Source organism: Misgurnus anguillicaudatus, chromosome 15, assembly GCF_027580225.2.
Source record: "Misgurnus anguillicaudatus chromosome 15, ASM2758022v2, whole genome shotgun sequence".
Taxonomy (NCBI): Eukaryota; Metazoa; Chordata; class Actinopteri; order Cypriniformes; family Cobitidae; genus Misgurnus; species Misgurnus anguillicaudatus.
The window spans coordinates 6,326,361-6,347,232 of record NC_073351.2 but is presented as its reverse complement, the minus strand read 5'-3'; positions in this window follow the sequence as shown (position 1 = coordinate 6,347,232).

The following is a 20,872-nucleotide window of genomic DNA, read 5'->3' as shown; positions in this document are numbered from 1 at the left end:
TGTATAATTTAACCCACATTCATATCTAAATCTGAGTTTTGTCACTATTATACTAACTATAAATTAAAGATAAATCTCCCTTTGACTTACAGTGATAGAGCATTAAAGACTTAAAATGTAATAAACAGCAATGATGTCTTATACGCAAAAGCAGGTTTGATGTACTATCTGCATATATGAGTCGACCTTATGTTCATTGCATACATTTAACCACTCATAACCACTTTCACAACTGTATGCATGGTAAACTCCAAAAATATTGTTTTTTAAAGGGATAGTTCACCCAAAAATTTAAATTCTGTCATCATTTACTCCCATGTTGTTACAAACCTGTATACATCAATGAGGCCTCGGATCGGTTTAGTTACAAACATTGTTCAAAATATCTTCCTTTGTGTTCATCAGAACTAATACATTTGTACAGGTTTGTAAGAACATGGGAGTAAGTATATGACAGATTTTTCATTTTTGGGTGAACTATCCCTTTAAAAGGGTCTTCAGTGATGCCAGAGGAATCATTTTTGGTTCCTGAAAGAACCATTCAGTCCAAGGATCTTAGAAGAAATATTTCTTTCTTACCTTTTGTACAGTTTTTTTACTACCAACCTTTATTATTTAAAATATAAAGGTTCTTCAGATGTTTAAGGTTCTTTATGGAACTATTTTGTAAGGAAGACCAGGGAGTTGGAGTCTAAATGCAAGTAGCAATTTATTAATAGACAGGAGAAAGAATAGTCAATATCCAGTTCACAATGTCCCGCTGACAAAGGTCACTCACAGTCTCGGAAGGAAACAATCCGCTGGCAAAGCCACACACGGTCTCACAGTTCACAATAGATGTCCTCAGGAAAACGATCCTTACACACGTGATCAGCGGGCCCCAGAAAAGATGCCTAAATGCAAAACATCCAGCTAGCACCCAAAGCAGGAGACAGAAACCCAGACAGGAGAGTAATCCAACTGCAAACCAAACAAAGGATGTGATTCCCGAAGCAGAGACAACTAAACCAAATGACAGCGGTCGATCCTGGGACAAGGGCAGAGAGAGAGAGTTAAAACACTGCGGCTTAAAGCAGGGACTACCTGGAGTGGCAGCGAGACAGTAACGAGCGTGTGTGCAATGAAGCACTAGAAGGCTGGCGATCCATTTGCACACTTTAAAAGCACACAATCATAGTCGTACAGGCAAGGTCAATCTTCAGCAAACACACTTGTAAGGGTAAGGCAATCTCGTAGTTAATAAACAGGGAGATAATCGGAGCAGGCAGCAAACAATCACAAGGTAAGTAAACACTCCAAAATATGCACAGGAAAAACAGACAGAAATAACACCGAGTAATGATGCCAGGGCAAAAAAAGACTTCGCAAAGAGTGTGACTGAATGAGAGGTTTATAAAGGCAGTCCAATGAGGTTCAGGTGCAAGTGCAATCAGTCTAGGTATATGGGCTTATGGGAAGTGAAGTCCGAATGAAAGTTAATACTCAGGAGAAGTCTCCCTCTGGTGGTGATCGAGGAGTGAAGCAGGAGCTTCACTCGTGACAGAACCCCCCCCCCCTGCGAGCGGCTCCTGAAGCGAGGAGGCGGATGACGTTGGGGTCTTTCACGAAGTCGAGGGGCCATCTTTCCGGGATTATCTCTGTGAAACCGAGTGATGATGATGTGCTTGTTCCCAAAAACCTCTTCACTCTTCTGTAACCAGTCATTCACTGAAGGTAGATTAGTGGACTCACCAGACCAAGGAAAAAAGGGAGGTTGAAATCCTAGGACACATTTGAAAGGAGTGAGACCAGTGGAGGGTTTGATTAAAAGAGTTCTGTGCGTATTTGGCCCACATAAGATAGCTGCTCCAGTCCTGTTGGTTTTGGCAAGCGAGTGAGTTCCTGATTCATCCCCTCTGTTTGTCAGTTAGATTGTGGGTGATATCCAGACATTAAGATGACATTAACATTAGCTGTTTGAAGAATGCAGACCATAGGTTGGATGTAAACTGTGGCCCCCTGTCGGACAAAATGTCTTCTGGTAACCCATAAAATCTTAACACCCAGTATAAGGTTTCAGCCGTTTCAAAAGCTGGGGGAAGTTTAGGTAAGGAATGAGACAACAGGCTTTAGAGAATCTGTCCACTAATGTGAGGATGACCGTGTGATTGTTGGAATTGTGGAGATCTGTAACAAAGTCTATGGCAATATGTGACCAGTGGCGTTGAGGAATAGGAATGGGGTTGAAGTAGTCCGGCTGGTCGTTGGTGTGATGATTTGGAGATATTGCAAGTGTGACAATTGTTGACGAGGGTGATGGTATCTTTAGTCATAGAGGGCAACCAGAATGTCTCCTGTAATAGTTTAATGGTGCTGGTAATGCCTGGATGACCTGTGGTGAGAGAATTATGAACCATTTCGATGAGTTTATTGAGAAGAGATTTGTTGACAAAGGTTTTGTTTTGAGGACATTGAGCTGGTGGTGGAGACTGGGCGTTGAGCTGTTTAATTTCTGTCATGATATCCCACTGGATGGGAGAGAGGGAGATAGGGTTTTGGGGATTTCGTTTTTGGGATGGTTGGGCGGGTCAGACTGATCAAAGCAACAGGACAGAGCATCGGCTTTGGTATTCTTAGATATAAGTATTGGTAAAATTGAATCTGGTGAAGAACATAGACCACCTGGCTTGTCTGGGGTTCATTCTCTTGGCGATGCACAGATATTCCAGTTTTTTGTGATTGGTGAGAACAGTGAATGGATGTTGTGGCCCTTCTAGCCAGTGCCTTCATTCCTCGAAAGCAGATTTTATGCTTAGTAATTCTATGTCTCCCACATCGTAGTTGCGCTCTGCTGCAGACAGTAGAACACGAGACTGCCAGAACCCTGCCATCATGACAAGACATGAATATTATTAAACAAGACTTTTGGCAGGATCCTGACAGTCTGGTGAAACTCATATTTCTCTGCCTTGGTATACAATTGATACCAAATCAAACGCTTTAACACCGTTCTTACGTGTTGGATGTGCTCTTCGAAATTACTTGAGTAGATGAGAATGTCGTCAATGTAAGTGATAACCACCCTGATCTCACAAAGTTCTGTGGGATAGTCACTTAATTTTTTGCTAATTTTTCCGTGGCATTTTCACGGATTGGTTCAACTTGATCTAACAAAGTTCTGTGGGATAGTCACGGAATTCTTTGCAAATTTTTCCGTGGCATTCTCACGGATTGGTTACTTAACTCTTTTGTCCTATTTTCTTACCAGGTTTAGGGTTAGATTTACATAAAATTACATCTTTAACCAAACCAAACCCAACTCAAACCCTAACGCCAGGCGACAATTGTTTAGAAAATATAAAAGAATAAAGCAGAAAAAATAGTATAAACCAATACTTAAAGTGACATCCTAATGCAAACACCAAATCTAAAAAGACAGAACAATGCAAAGATCTGTGAGAATGCCAGGGAAATATGAGCAAAAAATTCTGTGACTATCCCATGGAAATTCGTGAGATCATGTTGGTGATAACCCATCATTCCAACATGTCTCTGAAAACGTCATTGATAAAAGACTGGAATACAGACAGACTGTTCGTTAATCCGAAAGGCATCACAAGGTGTTCATAGTGGCCAGATTTAGTAGAGACAGCGGTTTTCCATTCATCTCCCTCCTTAATGCGAATTAAGTTGTAGGTACATCGTAAATCGGGTTTGGTGAAATATTTGGCAATTCAGAGTCGTTCCAAGGCTGCCGGAACGAGTGGTAGAGAATATCTGCATTTGACTGTGATGTCATTGAGAGCTTGATAATCAATGCAAGGCCAAAGAGACCCATCCTTATTCTTCACGAAGAAAAAGCTAGAGGATGAGAAGAGACAAAGTAGCGAATGAACCCCTTAGCTAGTTCTTCTTCAAGGTATCTATCCATGGCTTCAGACTCGGGTTGAGAGAGTGGGAAAATACGCCCCCTGGGTGGTGTAGTGCCAGGTAAGAGCTCAATACTGCAATTGCTTGGGCGGTGAGGTGGTAAGGGGGTCCTTGCTGAAGGCTTCTGCAAGGTCTGCATACTCAGCAGGAAGTTAAGGGGTCTTCAGAACTTTTGAAGTGGTGACAGTGTTGAGTGGTATGATTGGGTGTATAGGTGACAGACAGGTTGAATGACAGCTTTCACTCCACTTGACTATTTGATGTTCCTTCCATGATATCTGTGGGTTGTGTTTTTCATGGTAGACCCAGTGTATCGCTCTTAGTCATGAATCCAAGGCCAGGTTCTCAAAACTGATGTTTTATTTCTCCAACAAGGAAACATAAACAATGTAGAACTACACAAACACAAGACAACATAACACCGTTAATCATACATTCATAAACCCAAACACAATGTCAATCATTGTTAAAATAACCGAAATAAAGCATAAAATACCACTTTACCGGCTTGTAAACCAAGAGAGGATGTCACAAGTTGTTGTTGAGTTGACCATAAACAATATAAACCTTTGTACACATGAGACACAATGAAGCATGCAGCACCTCAAACAGGTAGCTTACCCTCTGTAGCCTCACCAGCTAATTCATTAGGTTCACCAAACATTTAACAGGAAGTGACATACAGGCATGAAAATCCCTCACCTTTCGGCGAAATTCGCCGTTTTGAAGCCAAAAAAGGTGACCCACGTGAATCATGTAGATTCGATGAGAAAACATTTGGGGGGGTATGTGCGCGTTGTTTGTAGACGCGCCCTTCGCTGTCATCCAACATTTATCCCACACATTAGATTTGTTTGAGTTAATGCTGCGCTACAAAACCCGACAGGCAGGCAGGTGACATCAAAGTATCACGAGAGTGAATCGAGAAGCCATAAGGAAGTCTGCTTTCGAACGGATCTCGCGCTACTGTGATGTCATCCGCATTTCTGTGTTCTACGTCATACAAGCTTGTTGAAGATGCGTAGAGCGACTGCCGTACACAACATATCTACACAGACTGACACTGCAAAGTGACCTAAAATATTTTTGTTGGAATGGATTGGAACGAATTATGGACGTACTCCTCGCTTGTAAGTCACATTGGTCTATGGCTGTAAGTACTTAAATTTAAATATGGTGAAACTGCAAAATATTGCATGACATGCTGTAATAAGAACATACTGTGTTACTAGTACAGTTAATCAGGAAGTTTACAGTAACATTTAAGCGACAAAGATGCTAAAGTGAACTGTTTTCAGTGCGCATACGCGCACCAACTCAAAAGCCCACGCCCAACGCGCATTTCAAAAATCACGCAAAGCAAACGCATATTTTTTGGGGCTTGACAGGAGATATACGCACAAACTATATTGTAATACCACAGTCTATGCAAGTATTTTCATAAATCGTTTATTATAAGTGAGCAGTTGATCTGCGCTTATCCGTTGTTAAAGGGAGAGTTCCTCTTATAAGAAATGCTTATGTTTTTGTCACTATGTTAATCAAACTACAGAAGACAAAAGGAAAATCGCTTTTATGGCTTTAAAAAGATTAATTATATTTAATTTATAGAATAAAAACAGTGTTATGCTAATTTGATACTGTTTTTTCTACCTAATCAATACTGTTAGATCTTACTTTATTTGTAACTTTGTTCTTTTCTATTTGAAATGCTTGTAATGTCTTGATTTGTTCTTATTTTTTTCTCACATGACTTTTGATGTGGAAAATCTGAAAATTATTCAACCCATGACTCAAAAACCATAATTTAATTAATTTAACCAGTTCTATATTGTAAAATTAATTCATTTTAAATTAGATGTAGGCCTTCAGGTCCACCCTATTATAAGGCCAATTTAAAATTGTATGGCCTTGCGACTGATGGTCAGATTATGGCAAAATAAAATGATTGCAGATTTAAAATAGAATGGGAATGCTACTTGTTACAGCTTCCCACATTTATCAACCCATTTAATTAAACATGGTTTCTGTTACTAGTCAAATGTTTACATTTTAAATTTGAAAGGATTAAATAATTGAAATAATGGTCATAATGTATTTTTTGCGTATGTTATGGTGTGCATTTTGTTTCTGCGCACATGGAGGGATGTTGAGTTCCTTCCTTCTGTTTTGACCTTGGCCAATCACATGCCTGAAGAATAAATAATTTAAGTTACAGCATGTTCCCTAATGAGTCCATAATATTTATTCTGGGGGGGTCCTCCCACCTCGTGGCCCTATCAGAGGCCACATCGCCCCTCGAGCGCCCTTCTCACCTTTTTCACCCCTGACCCGTTTTCATGCCTGGACATAGATGCATCATGGGAGATTGAGTCCATCCAATAAAAATCATCATCAACTTCATATAAATATGTACATTACAAAAATATATAAAATCAGAAATTATTACTTTAATTGTGCAAAATATGCAAGGCTAGGTGGAAACCATTAAACTTCTGTAGCTGCAGCCACACCCAGGATTACAGAGTAATGTTGAGAGGGGATGATGTAAAAGTGATGCTTTCGTGATGCCGACCCATAAGTGAAGTTCTTCTGTGCTGTGTTTGATGTTCCCCTCTCCTAACGGTTTTCCATCTACCATCTCAACTGTTAAATGAGATGCACTGGGTATTAGTAGAAGATTATGACAATGAACAAAACTGTAGGACATAAAATTTCCCGCAGCTCCTGAATCTATGAGAGCAGAGGTGGTGAAAAGGCCCTGGTCTGTAGCCACCTGAACTGGTACTTCAGTATTGTTTCTAGAAGACTGTTTGCATGCACTCACCATGGTAGGTTTTCTAGAAGGATGTCTAGTGGGACAGGTAGATAATATGTGACTCCACAATAGAGACACAGAGAATTGTTGAGTTCTACAATCTCTCTCCTGTACAGAAAGGTGTATGTATCCCAGCTGCATGGGTTCGGCGGTGTTAGTAGGTGAACTAGGCTGTGAGCGCTTTGCCTGTGAGGAGATTGCACATGAAAGCGATTTGGCTGGCATGCGTAGGATACAAGTTGGGTTGTTGTGTGACAGAGAACATTGAAGCAAATTTTCAGGAAAGGCTAATCGGGGATAAACTGTAGCTGCTGTTGGGTGGACATCACCGCTCTGTGGTGTGGTCGCCGCAGTGGTTTGTGAGAACTGAAGGCTTTGTAGCGTCCTTACCAACTCGAGTTGTTGTTGTTGTACTGTGAGTAGATGAGCTTGAGCTGACAACTCTGTAGAAAGTTACAAAAAAGTTTGCTGGATCGCTTTGTGGCGAAGTCTTCTGTAATGAAGCACTAGAAGGCTGGGGATCCATTTGCACACTTTATTAGCACACAATCATAGTCGTACAGGCAAGGTCAATCTTCAGCAAACACACTTGTAAGGGTAAGGTAATGTCGTAGTCAATTAGTGATGTTACATTTGAAACAGGGCTTCGGAGCTTGTGTCGAGCAAAAGCAGGCGTGCCAGATGAAGCATCATTTCGAAACTTGTGTTGTTAACATAGAAATCACTTGACCAATGACAAACGAAGCTTCACTTTCTTCACAGTCACGTGCGCGCTTCGCTTTGCATGTCAGAACGTTTGAACCCCAGAGGCTTTTTAGCAGTTATTTGCATTATTCATATTTTAGCCCCACATAATACTGAAAATATAGTATTGTACGTACATATACTTGTGCGTGTGAACATTATTCAATAAAATACAGTATTGCATCATATGAATATTAACTTTTACTAACTTATACTGAAATTTTTGCCACACTTGAATGAGTAAATATATTTATGTTGTCTAAGCTTTATTTGTAAACATAATATTAATATTCATCTGAATTTCATCAGCTTGTTGCTTCACTGACGGAGCTTTTTCCAGAAGCGACTGTTATATGTTTTATTAACCAAAAGATGGCGCTGTTTTCGACACCCTGGTTGAGGCTTCGAATCATGGTTCGAAACAGTAAGGGAAGTATCGGTGCTTGATTCGATGCTTCATTTACCCATCACTATAGTCAATAAACAAGCAGATAATGGGGGTAGGCAGCAAACAATCACAAGGTAAATAAACACTCCAAAATATGCACGGGATAAACAGACAGAAATAATGCTTAGTAATGATGCCAGGGCAAAACAAGACTTCGCAATGAGTGTGACTGAACAGAGGAAAACAAATCACACACACACTACCGATCACCCGAGAGTCATGACACCATTCAGCCAAAAATGGTTCTTCATGGCATCGTGAAGCACAATATTTTTAAGAGTGTAATTGTGTTGATCCTACAGCACTTTCACTTTGCTTTGTACAGTAAGCATTGATATTTTCTTTGAGAAACCCCTAATGTTATTTCCCTCATAGGGCTAATGGAGGTAGACTTTATTGTATTGTATTGTATTGTATGTCTTTATTGTCCACCAAGGTGTAATTTTTTCTTGGCTCACCATCACTTGAAAATAAAAAAACAACAAAGACCAATATCAAAAAGAGTATCACATTATCACATCACAGTATCTCAGATTGCACTTGTTTTATCTATCACTTGTGGAATTAAGAAATTTAGAAATGACTTTGATTTCTTTTCATAACAGAAACAGGTGAAACTGAAGCTGCTTGTGAAATACAAAGTGTCGGGTATGCCATTAAATAATCAATAAATAAAAGCTTCATATTTTGTCTTTCCTTCTTTCTTTTTTATTTTGTTCAATATTGCTCTGACTTTAATATTTTTTCTTCCTCATTATGTTCTTATATGATGTTTCTTTTCTCTGTTCCTTACTACTTGGACTGATTCTTCAGGAATGCTGTAAATGTGCACAGTGAGGTCTCTGCGTGGGATGAGTTCTCTGATACTTGTAAGTCTGTGTTCACAAAAACAGTATAATATAAGAATTATTTGAACATAATCAAGTAGAGATGTTCAATGGTTCCCCACTAAACCCCATCATAATCTAAAGGCTTTAAGACATGTTTTAAGTGCATAAAGAGGATTTTGAGGATATTTTAAAGGGTATCCAGAGATCTTAAAGTTTTAGACACTGGGGTTTCCATCCAAATGTGAAGCAAATCTTTTCAAAATTTGCAAAAAAAAAAAAAATACAAATTAGGTGCGTTTCCATCAAGCTGTTTGAGCAAATAACGGTGGTATTGGTAACCAAGTAACCAACAGTAAATAAAACTTGGCACGCTTAGAAAGTGGAGACAGGACTGTAGTTACGATTTGGCAAGTTATAAATTTCCTAGCAGTGCAGTTTGTAATTGCCAAATTGAATACTGTTCACAGAAAAAGAAATGCAGGCATTTTTGATGCAGGCACTAGCAGCAAGGGCATTAAGATGAAGTTGAGCCCCAAATATGGTAAAGTCAATGTCAGCTGATACAGCTAGATGGTAAGTCTCATGGGTGTAACATTTACTATGTCAGAATTTACTCAGCAAATGCGTTTCCATCTCCCATTATTTACATTTACTCTTTGTCATACAAGTCAAAAACAACCTCAAGCGAGTGTAAAAAAAACGTTTTTGCGAATTAGGTTTTTTTTATTTGAAATTTGTCATTTCCATCACTCGTTTCTTATGCGATACTTCAAAATGCGCATAAAATCATAAAATCTTGTTGATGGAAACCCCACTAGTGTGGGTCCTAAACAGTGCCTTGAGAATTTCTTCATTTGTTAAATGTATTTTTTCCTCACAGATGAAGACCTGCATATTTATCAGGTATGTTATCATAAACATGATTTTAAAAAAACCTGTGTATATACAGTATATTCAGCTATGTTTATACATTAAGTTTATGTCTTCCTTTGCTTCCCCAACACCAGAATGTTCATCTTCATATGCCATATAAATGTATTATGAGACAATTATTTGTAAAATCTAAATTTCTTTTACAGCAATATCCGGATATTGAAAAAAAACTATGTTGTGTGTACTAAAGGGCAACAAAGTATTGTAAAATTTGTTTTGTGATGCGTGAATATCTGAGGTGGCATTAAATGGATTCAGCCAATAATGCTATATTTTTGAATGATCTGAGGCCGGGGTTAAGCAGATTTTAAGCGAAAGTATTTGATGAATGTATTTGTATTTGAAGTATTTCAAGACATATCTTTTTAACAAAGCATTCACATAATTTGTCTAGTAAATCTATTTATCCCACAATAGTAAGCTTGTCCGGAACAAAGCATTCACATAATTCATCTAGGTAATATACTTATGCCACAATAGTTAGCCTGTCCGGAACGCATTACATGCAAGCACTCCCCAATGCTAATAGTATTTTGTTTCTCTTTCCTTGAGAATTTTGAGCCTTACAGACCCAAATCCTGTTGCAGTGAAAGTCATCACACCACTGATCCACAGGCCTTCCTTCAACTTGATGCCCAACCGAGGTCTGTCCAACGACCACCGGCCCCAGCCGTCCCCGTTTAATCTACTTATATATTCTATATAAGTAAGTCAGGGTTTTTTCTCCTAGGAGTTTTTTCTCCTAGGGGAGTCAGCTGACATTGGCTTAACTTAGAACTCTCTTCTATACATTATAGTAATACTACGTTCGCTAGTATTGATTAATCTTAGCCACTGTGCTTCTTATGTTGTCCACCCATTTTTCAGTTTTTCTTCTTTTATTAAAGGACAAGTTCGGTATTTTACACTTAAAGCCCTGTTTTCAGATTGTTTATGGTGAAATAGAACGGTTTTGACTGAAATTTCGACATATGCGGCTTCCCCCGAGAATTTTCGGGTGTTTGTGTTTCACCTCCCACCTCTACAATGGGTTTATAGGTGCACTGGAACAATCCTTGCATTAAACGTTCGTTTACAAAGACGTGAAACTCTATGTTTACATTAATGCGTTTATCCTTTAAAACGCGTTACTTTTGCTACGTTTACGCCTTTCATCTACACTACATCACCGTTTTCGACCCTCATAAACGGATTTGTTCGCAAATGCTGCAGACCCTGTTTTAGTTTGAGAACTCAGACGTTGCTCTGAGTGTAAATGAACGTAGACGCAGTCTTATGTAAACAGCAGCTGATGTTAACGTGACAGCGCATCATTTTCAAAGTAAAAATTATTTTATTCATGTAAATGTTGGTTTGCAACGGAGGTTTTGCCAAAAATAGTAAACATCTACCAACCAGCTATTATAAACGCTATATCGGATTGTTTTAACATGTGTCCTTATAGATAATGTCTGTTTTATATTTATGTTTGAGTATTGTTGGGTTTGAGATTTGTTGTAATGTGTTTATGTTTTGTTTAAATTTAGTTATCTTACGAAAGATAGACTGTAATTTTAAATGCCATATAGGTGTTGTAAAGGCCAATATGAAGGGAGAATTGTAATGGGTCAGACATTATTTTCCAGTTTAATGTAAGTTTTGTTTGCTACTTTAAAATGAATTTCGTTTTAGATAATTTGTCTCTTAATTTTAATCAATGTTTTGTTGATAAGTTTTGTGAATATAAATTAATAAAAACAATAAACTCAACGTCATTAATATATAATGCTCGTTTAGGCGCTTGCGCTTTTAGCTATTTCTATGTTGCTAGCGGAGGACGTGCACGGACCTCGCACACTTTTAAAAATTAATGCAATAAGCATGTTTGATTGAAGTATGCATTGGCTGAAATTTATTTTTGCTTCAAGTTCGCTACTGTTTAGTACTGTTCACTTGAATGCTTTCTTTTTAAATCATAAAGACCTTTCTGTTTAGTTATAAAATCAAAATTAACCTATTAATCATATTAATATGTTGTAGGGGGGAGCTAGAACAGTATAAGACACTCCCAAACACATTTTTATAGGCTCAAAAATAGTGTCTGTTATAGTTGCCAGCAAAGGACCCAGGTATGACTTTTTGTCAATATCGCACACCCCTAGGCTGCATAAACGCTAGGGGTGTCACGATTCTCCAAATCCTCGATTCGATTACATTTTCGATTCTAATGTCACGATCCGATCCGATTCTCGATTTTTACAATTTTTTTTTGAAGACAAAAATGATATGCCATTATTTATTATTATTATTATTATTATAGTTTAACATTAACATGCACATTGCACAACTCGCATGGGGGCTTGTGTGCTTCACTTAACGCGAGAGTTTGTAGAGAGAGGATTCCTTCTTGCACGCACATGGATTTAATGCACATGGACTTAATGCGCGTGTCTTGGACTCATAGCATCTGAAATAAATCCAGCATCATAAGCAGCTTCGCTTCTCTCTGTCTCACGTGCACGTGCACATGCTCTCGCATCTGTCCGAAGTCTAAACATAAACTAAAGTAGTAATCCTTATGTATTTGTTAATTTTTATGCTTTTTATGCGAGCTGAGGCAAACTATCCCTTTTGTTTAAAATATAACCTGCTGCGTCTTTGCGCCTCCCTCACTCTCGCGCACGTGCAGAATACTGTGCTCTGTCCAAAGTCAGATCAGTGGGTAGTAATCCTGTTTATGATATGCATTTGAAGGAGTTGTAGCATCCCTCGTGTTTAAAATATGATCGCGTTCCGCTGGACAGATGTTTTTAAAGGCATCTCTGAGAGTTTTTTTCCCTCGCCTGGCAAGCCGACCGGACGTGACATGGGGGCGTGGCAGCATCGACGATCCCATTTTTTAATTCGAAGTTCGAAGCTGTGACTTAATTTCGTTTGATTTCGATTTTAACCCTTAATAAACGCGCAAAGGTAAGCTATTATTAGAGTAATAAGTTATTTTACACTTTTATGCGCATGCCCAGTTACATGATTGGTCATGTTTCATACATTTATGGTGGTGTATAGTGTGGATGAAGATTCTTTTTAAAATGCCAGTATAAACGAGGATCATTTTCATTTTAAAACTGCATTTTAAAATGAAAACGATCCTCGTTTATACTCACACAAAAATCGCTGCAAAAGATGCTTTCCAACAGCTGTTTAAGCATTCGTTGTTAACTTGTGGACCTATTTTTCCAAATGCCTCACACCCGTACATTCTTCTGCTGAGAGCTTGAATAATAGACACTCCAGCCCAGGTGGTGGCACTAATCCGCCATTGCAAGAATAGAAACAAAGTTCCCAGCGCGGAGTAATACCGTACCTTACAGCACATCTAATGCAAGTCTATGGCGTTGGCAAAAACTACGATAAAACCTGTTGGAATGCGTATTTTGCAGCGATTTTTATGTGAGCATACCAGTGAACATCCCTGACCACTCGGTGAGTTTCAGGTCTTTGTAAATGAAAATTTAATGCATTTTAGGAAGGATTGTTTCAGTGCACCTATAAACCCATTGTAGAGGTGGGAGGTGAAACACAAACACCTGAAAATTCTCTGGGCAGCCGCATATGTCGAAATTTCTGTCAAAACCGTTCTATTTCACCATAAACAATCTGAAAACAGGGCTTTAAGTGTAAAATACCGAACTTGCCCTTTAATGTAAAGCTGCTTTGAAACAATTGTGAAACCCGCTATAAAATAAAAATGAATTGAATAATACATGCCAAGAGCATTCGGTTAATAATCTACAGAGTTTGGAAAGTACATACTAAAATAATAGTTTATTTTTGCCACTGTATGCATACACACTGCAGCTGATGCATATTTAACCACCTTCACAGCAAATAATGTGTCATGTAGGAGGTAAAACATACAGAAATAGTGTTTCTGCTTATGAAATAGCTGTAACCACAAAACACTGCAGTCAAAATAACATTCTCCTGCTTTGTGCTTTTCACTGCAGCTTATGAACGCATTCACAAAGATGCACAAATTAGTTTAAAGTGATTAAAACTAGTTATTATACATAAACCCATTAACGCTACAGTGTGGAATTTTTATTACATACTTAGAATAACAAATATTGACATTAGTCTTAAAAAAATCTGTATTGCAAGAACTGTAACATCTCATGATGTTGGGATACTTAAGCAATATCGCTCGAGTAGGAGTGTGATATAGCTCTATATCATCACGGCTGTGATTAGGCCAGAGGCACGAGGCAATCACAGCCGTGATGATATAGAGCTATATCACACGACTCCGAGAGCGATATTGCTTTTATACAACAGTTCAACGGCACACGTTTGAAAAAAGAAACCTAGAAAACAACAACGGAGTTATTTTAAAAGCCTCTTTGTTTGGGAACTACTTCTTCCGCCACGGATTTGAGGGCGGCCAGAATGACAGGTAACACTTTCGGCTGCTTTGAATCTCATAACAACTCAATGGACGGAAAAGCCGTTTCTTTATATTACCGTTTCTTGATCACAAAGTGTAGTTTTAAGATTAGTTCAGTCGAGAATGTATCTGTATAATATTTAAATCTGCAGTCGATTAGTAAAGATAGCGCCTGTTTGAACGTTTGCTTAGTGAGATTCGGTACGTATGAGAACCAAAGCATGAGCGGACGTCAGTGTTCACTCGCCCTGCTGACCACCGCCCTCTCTGGGCTACATCTCTGACAGGGATTCCCTGGCTCTCATGTTGGCCTTGTTTGTTTTTGATGATTCGTAAATGAGCAAATACTCATTTACTCAAATTACTTGGCAAATAACTGTGTAATAAGCATCAGGTCCTGATCACACTGTCAAGGCTTATTTCTGCAATAACAACCTGCTGCCTATACATTATCCCTTACTAAAGATACCTTAGTTGTGAATTTTTTAACTATGCTTTGATATTCTTTGTGCACATGTCTGTAAAGTGTTTTAGAGTAAATAATTGTATTATTAGGCAGACCTATAAAACTTTAATTGAATGTTGTATTTTGATGTAGTTTTTTTGTTAGACAGCTTTGTGAAATTTTTTATTTTAAATGGTCAGGTGGTATATTTGTTTAGTATATATTTCTTTAATTACAAACCTTTCGCATGGCCATTGTTGTTTCTTTTTTTCAAATAGTAAAATAATTCAACAATATGTTTATTTGTTACCATTTATTCCAAATCCTTACTTTATACTATGAATGCTTGTGCATATGTGGATCTCATTGTTACGACAACTGATGTTAGTTTTTGAACGGGAGGGGCAGACTTTCTTACAATAAAAAAACAATGAGAAAACATAAAATGCCACGAAAAAGAAATTCGTGCCAGTGACACGAAAAAGACATTCGTGCTTAAAAAAAGCTGAATTTCATGTCATGGACACAAATAAATTATTCAAATTTTTCGTGACTATAACACGACTTTCCATGAGATCAGTCTGGATTCTCAAGATGCTATCATGGTAACAGCTCACATCACTGTCAGATCTCTACTGTTGCTTGTCTTCTGTCCTGTCCACTGTTCTTCTATAGGTGAGTTTCATTGACCTTGTCTTAATGTCCCATCTCTTTCTGACTGAATCTTACAGAAACCTGTCAGTAACATGTCCAGATCTAATTTCACACAGCACAAAAAAGCAAACGAGACATGAACTGATTTTGCTTAAAGGCCACTGTTTTGTTGTGGAAAAAGTCTTGGGTTACATTACTTTCTTTCATATAATTTAAACATTTCTCATTTCTGTAAACAACAGATACTGTACTCATTCTCAACAAAGCAAAAACAAACAAAAAACAGTTATATTATTTAAATGGTAACACTTTACAAAAAGGTTTTATTTGTTAACAGTAGTAAATGCATTACATGTTCATGTCAATACATTTATTTATGTTAGATATTCACATTAGTTTATGGTGCATTCATTAATTAATGTTAGATATTCACATTAGTTTATGGTGCATTCATTAATGTTATGCTTCACGAGGAAAAGCCATCAACGAGAGCACAAACAGACCGCCGTTTTGTCTTTCTTATTTGGAACAACTTAAGTTCTGCACTGTGAAGGTAAGATTTTAGATTAAAATGCCACTGAAAAACAACCCCTAGTTTAAAATAACTCATTTAAACTTGATTTTTTTTAACCAGAAGTAATGTTTTGATCTAATGTTATCGTTACTCATGATATAACGCGACATGAGGGAAAGACTGTAGTGATAAGCTGTAATTAAGTTACCTGATGGTCAAAGTCGCTCAAAACATTATTGATGAATATTGCAATGTGTATAATAAACATTGTTTAAACTGTGCAAAAAACATTTTTAATGTATAAACAAACCAGAACAAACTTCAGTCAGTTAGTCAGTCAGTCAGAGATCATTAAATTTAGGCACCATGGATTACGAACTAAACCAGGGTGAGTGGTGGATGTAAAACTAGAGTTCACACTTGTTGAAATATGCATGTAGTGTAGCTGGTTTAGGCAAGTGGTTCTTAAGACCCGTTTTGCACATTTAAGCGACTTTTCTGACTCCTTGGTTATTTATGTTCAAAGCTTGATATGCGCCCGAGGCCTTCCTTTCCCGCTGCAGGGACTCCACACACTGTTTACTTGAGGGGACGTGCACACCAAAGCTTTTATGCCCACGGCAGCGCATGTTTTCAATTGTTTCCAATGTAAGCGCTACGTTTTTCAAAAAAGCCCGCAGCTAGCGTTTTTTTTTCGCTCTGAAAGCAGGCGCTCAGCGTTTTTTCCGCACTCAACACTGAGCGCCAAGAGTTAAGAGAGATTCAACTTTTGGTGAAAAGCTTAGCTTGTCAATGTCAGTTCTCACACGATCTTCCAATGTGGAGGAGGGGCGGGACAAGTATCACAAAAAACAACTGGCTCACAGCTCAAGTATCACAGCTCCCAAAGCGCCCTTAGGGGGAGTGCACACCTTTACGTCCACGGCCGGTGCATGTTTTAAATTGTTTCCAATGGAAGTTCGACATTTAAAAAAAAAAAACGGTTTTCTTCTGTGCTGAAAACCGGCGCTTTGCGATTTTTTCCCTGCTCAGCGCCGAGAGTTGAAAAATATTCAACTTTGGGTGAAAAGCTCTGCTCGTCAATGTCAGTTCTCACACAGTCGTCCAATCACAGTGGAGGAGGGGCGGGACATTACCACAGCAACCAACCGGCTTACAGCTGAAGTATCAGAGCTACCAATGCGCTCAGCTGAAGAAAGCTGGCATTCAGCTGAAAAACAGCTGGCTAGAAGTTACTAGAAGTATGCTGGTAATAGATATATGCTTAATTCCACTTTTAAGAAATAAGCTAAACACAAGACTACTTCTAGTTAAGTTTTAGTATATTTGGAGAAAACATACTTTTTTCAAAACATGATTCATTAATTGTAATAAGCTAACATTGACTGCACTTTTGAGTGCACTTAAACACGTGCAGACACATTTGAATTCCAAACAGTGCTTCGGAAAGAACATGCAGCATAAACAGTCGCTCCACATGTTGTTCTTCTCAAGGCCGTAGCCAGGATTTTTCAAATACCGAGGACAACCCCTAAAAAATTTTTTTTTATCATTTCTATTTTTTCCATATTACAGAATAATAATAAACAAGTCCAAACTACGGCATAGCACAAATGTAACTGTGTCTGTGAGAATTTTGTTGGTGACTAAAAGCATCCAAAATAAATCAAAACTCATCAGAAGTGCAAGTCACCCTTTGCCTAGAAATTGCAAAACTGTCGTACACGTGTCATTTTTTCAAGAAGCTTCTTAAATTTTCAATTTAGGATGAACTTTAAAGTAGACCTGTTTGAGTCGTGACTCACTCGGATCTTTCACCCGGATCTTTAAATTAACTCATGAGTCGCGAGTCTCTAGTATCATTAACCCGGATCAGTTGAGTCCTACTTCAATTCAATGTAAAACCATAAACAGCGCCACCACACACACAAACCTTTTGCAACTTTATTAATGAGACTTCGCTCGCTCTACAGAGCCACTCGTAACCGGCTGATCTGCGCGAGAACTGACCCGATATTCTCACTCAGAGCCGGAATCATTGTAAACTCGAGGGATCTGCTGATCAGCGCGAGGTGCGAACTGACCTGAGATTCTCACTCAGAGCCGGACACATTCCGGACTCGAGAGAAGACATGCGAATCTGCAATGTTTCCGGCTCTGACTCGAGAATCTCTCAACTCGTAACCGGCTGATCAGCGCGAACTGTCTCTCGAGTCAGAGCCGGAAACATTGCAGATTCGCAGATCTGCCGGAAACATTGCAGACTCGAGACTCTCCGGTTCTGACCCATTGTCTCTAACCATAACGTAGTAGGAAGACTCACTATTTCAAATGTGGTATCGAAGTTTATGAAAAATAAACCCCTTTTCAATGTTTTTAAACTTGACTTAAACATTTTTATTAATTGTATTTCTGGATTAAAGGGTAAATCAGCATCAAAATGTATGCAATACTAATTTAACTTAATTAATTTAACTGATAAATAAAAATAAGAAATATATATTTCAGATGTGGTATTTTTTTAGTCTGCCATGTTACCGGCTTTACTATGACAGCAGTTTTCTGCAGTGTTTCATGAGTCCCATGGTCTGCGAGTCTGCAATGTTTCCGGCTCTGAGAATCTCAAGTCACGCGGATCAGCCGGTTACAAGTGGGTCTGTTCTGAGTTTCCTTGGCAATTTAGCAATACTGACTCGCACAACCCGGATCACTTTAGTGAGTGACTCACAATAACCCGGATTCTTAAAAGGAATCGAGTTTGCCAGGCCTACTTTAAAGAGTATAGAAGGAGTTTATATATAATCTGGGCTCTTATTGGCTGCTTTTTCTTCAATATTCAGTGTAAGTCATTTATTTCAAAAATACATTTTTTGTTTTGTAATAACAAAAATTAATCTGTTTGGCACAGGTATAGTTTTGTCTACAAAAGTAATTTCAGCATATTTGCTGCATAACCATTAACTTTCTCACCTTCCCTCCTTCTCGTTGTCTGCTCATCTTTTGCTGGCTCTCCAAATGATAATTTAGTTTGTTGCAGCCTTTTCATTTTCATTTGTTTATTAGATCAGAATTACAGACATGGAGAGACTCTTTCGTACTCAGCATAAGTTGCACGTTACATAAACATTCTTGCCTTTCTTGCATACTATTCTGGTATAAAAGCAGTGCTTATTATACTTTGTATTTGGGACCACTACCTTTGAGCTCGTTATACTTGCCATCGCTCTGTCGTTGCGGGTGTATGCGACTCGGGCGGACTGCACGTGAAGACCGGGCTGCCTGTGAGTGTCTAGCAGTAGCACCCACTGCTCATTGAGTGGAGACAATGATACATGCTCTCGCGTCAGTCTCCAACCACACCAAAAAGATAGGTAGATTTGTCATACTCGCTTTTTTATGTTGCTAAAGGGGTTTAGAAAGTTACTAAATCTCGCAACAAAGTCATCATCAAGTTGGCAACATGGCACTGCTCGGACTGTGCATGTATATACAGTGTATAAACTCTGCCTGCTTCTGGTTGGCTAACGATGGAAATTCAGCCAATCATCATCGGTTGTTTGGTTGTCCCACCCCCTCCAACATACACAGACAAATCATCATCAGTTATGTGTCTCCCACCCCTCAACACACACAAGATAAAACCATTGCCTGTCTGATGAGAGTCTACTCGCTTCAGTGAAAAACAGTTTATTTATAATGCCGTTTTTCCATCACTGCACATGATGGTCCGTAGATGCAAAGATAATTGTCTCGTTGGCTATTTTTACATCAAAATGAAATAAACTTAAACCAAGGGCATGACCTCTATGTCCTCAATGGTAGCTATGGCCATGGTTTTTCATTGCTTTATTCACCAAATGTATTTTAATGGACTACAGTATGAGACACTCTCAACTCTCTCTCAAGTTTATACATCAAGAGTTCAGGGCCTGTTTCCCCGATAACGCTCACTCTTAGCGCGGTAAGAAGACTCAAAAAGATATATCTTACCAAAGTTGTTTATGTTCCTAAGTTGTTCCCCGAAGTGTCCCTTAGGAAGCTTCTTAACACGCTGCCTCTAAGTTTGACGTAACAAAGGCGCTGTCCCGAGTGAAGGTGCTACATTTTTTGGGATCGATCCTTCAGGGATCGATTTTCCACTTTACGCAAAGGTGCATTATGGCGTTAAGACAACACATTCTATGCAAATGGAACATTACCAGAGGTGTAAAGTACTTGAGTAAATGTACTTCATTACTGTACTTAAGTATTTTTGGGCTACTTTGTACTTGTACTGAGTATCAAAAATATAAGCAACTTTAACTCTCTACTCAACTACATTTTGATTGAGTATTCGTACTCTTTACTCCACTACACTTACCGTTACTCGCTACATTGTTTATTCATCAACAAATAAAAACGAGACAAAAGTACTGCGAGAGCGCATCAAAAGCATATGGAGAAGTCGGTTCTCGCTGTACTTTGATGTCAAACGCTGAACGGCTTGCGTTGAGTCACCATAGTGGAAAATATAACACAGGGGGGCAGAGGTAAAAATCTACTCGGCGGAACATCAGCTTGCTTCGTATGTCATAAACTGTAAAGTTAACGTCTGGTCTGAGAGAAGAGATGAAGAGCAGACATATGGATGCATATCAAATTTGATTCTGTCAAGGGACCCTTTGTTAAACTTGTGATGCTACAAACGCGTTAGAAGTTACTGCCAAGTTACAAACACCTAGCAAGTGAAGTAGTTTATTTTAATCCAAATATGTGCATCATGACTTTACCATTATAATCCAACTATGCAGTATATGTATCAGGAGTTTAAAAACCATCTGTGTGTATTTAAGAGCCAGCTGTGTGTATTCATGTTTCATGTCAAAGGGCACAAAGGGTTTAGTATAGTGAATAGCCAAGGGTCAAATAGGTCATGGAAAGGAGACACTGGTCTGAGGAATGTCATGTGGTTCTTCATATTACAAATCCTATATTGTTTTAAACATGAGGGGAGGGACCCAAAGTATATATATATCAGCCATGGTGCCAGAAGAAGCCAGTGGATCTTGCAAGATCTCCTCACGGCTTTATTTCGCTAACAATAAAGTCCATCTTTGAAATCAAAACCTAAGACTGAAGATTGTTTTATTTGAGGAAAAGGAAAACCACAACATT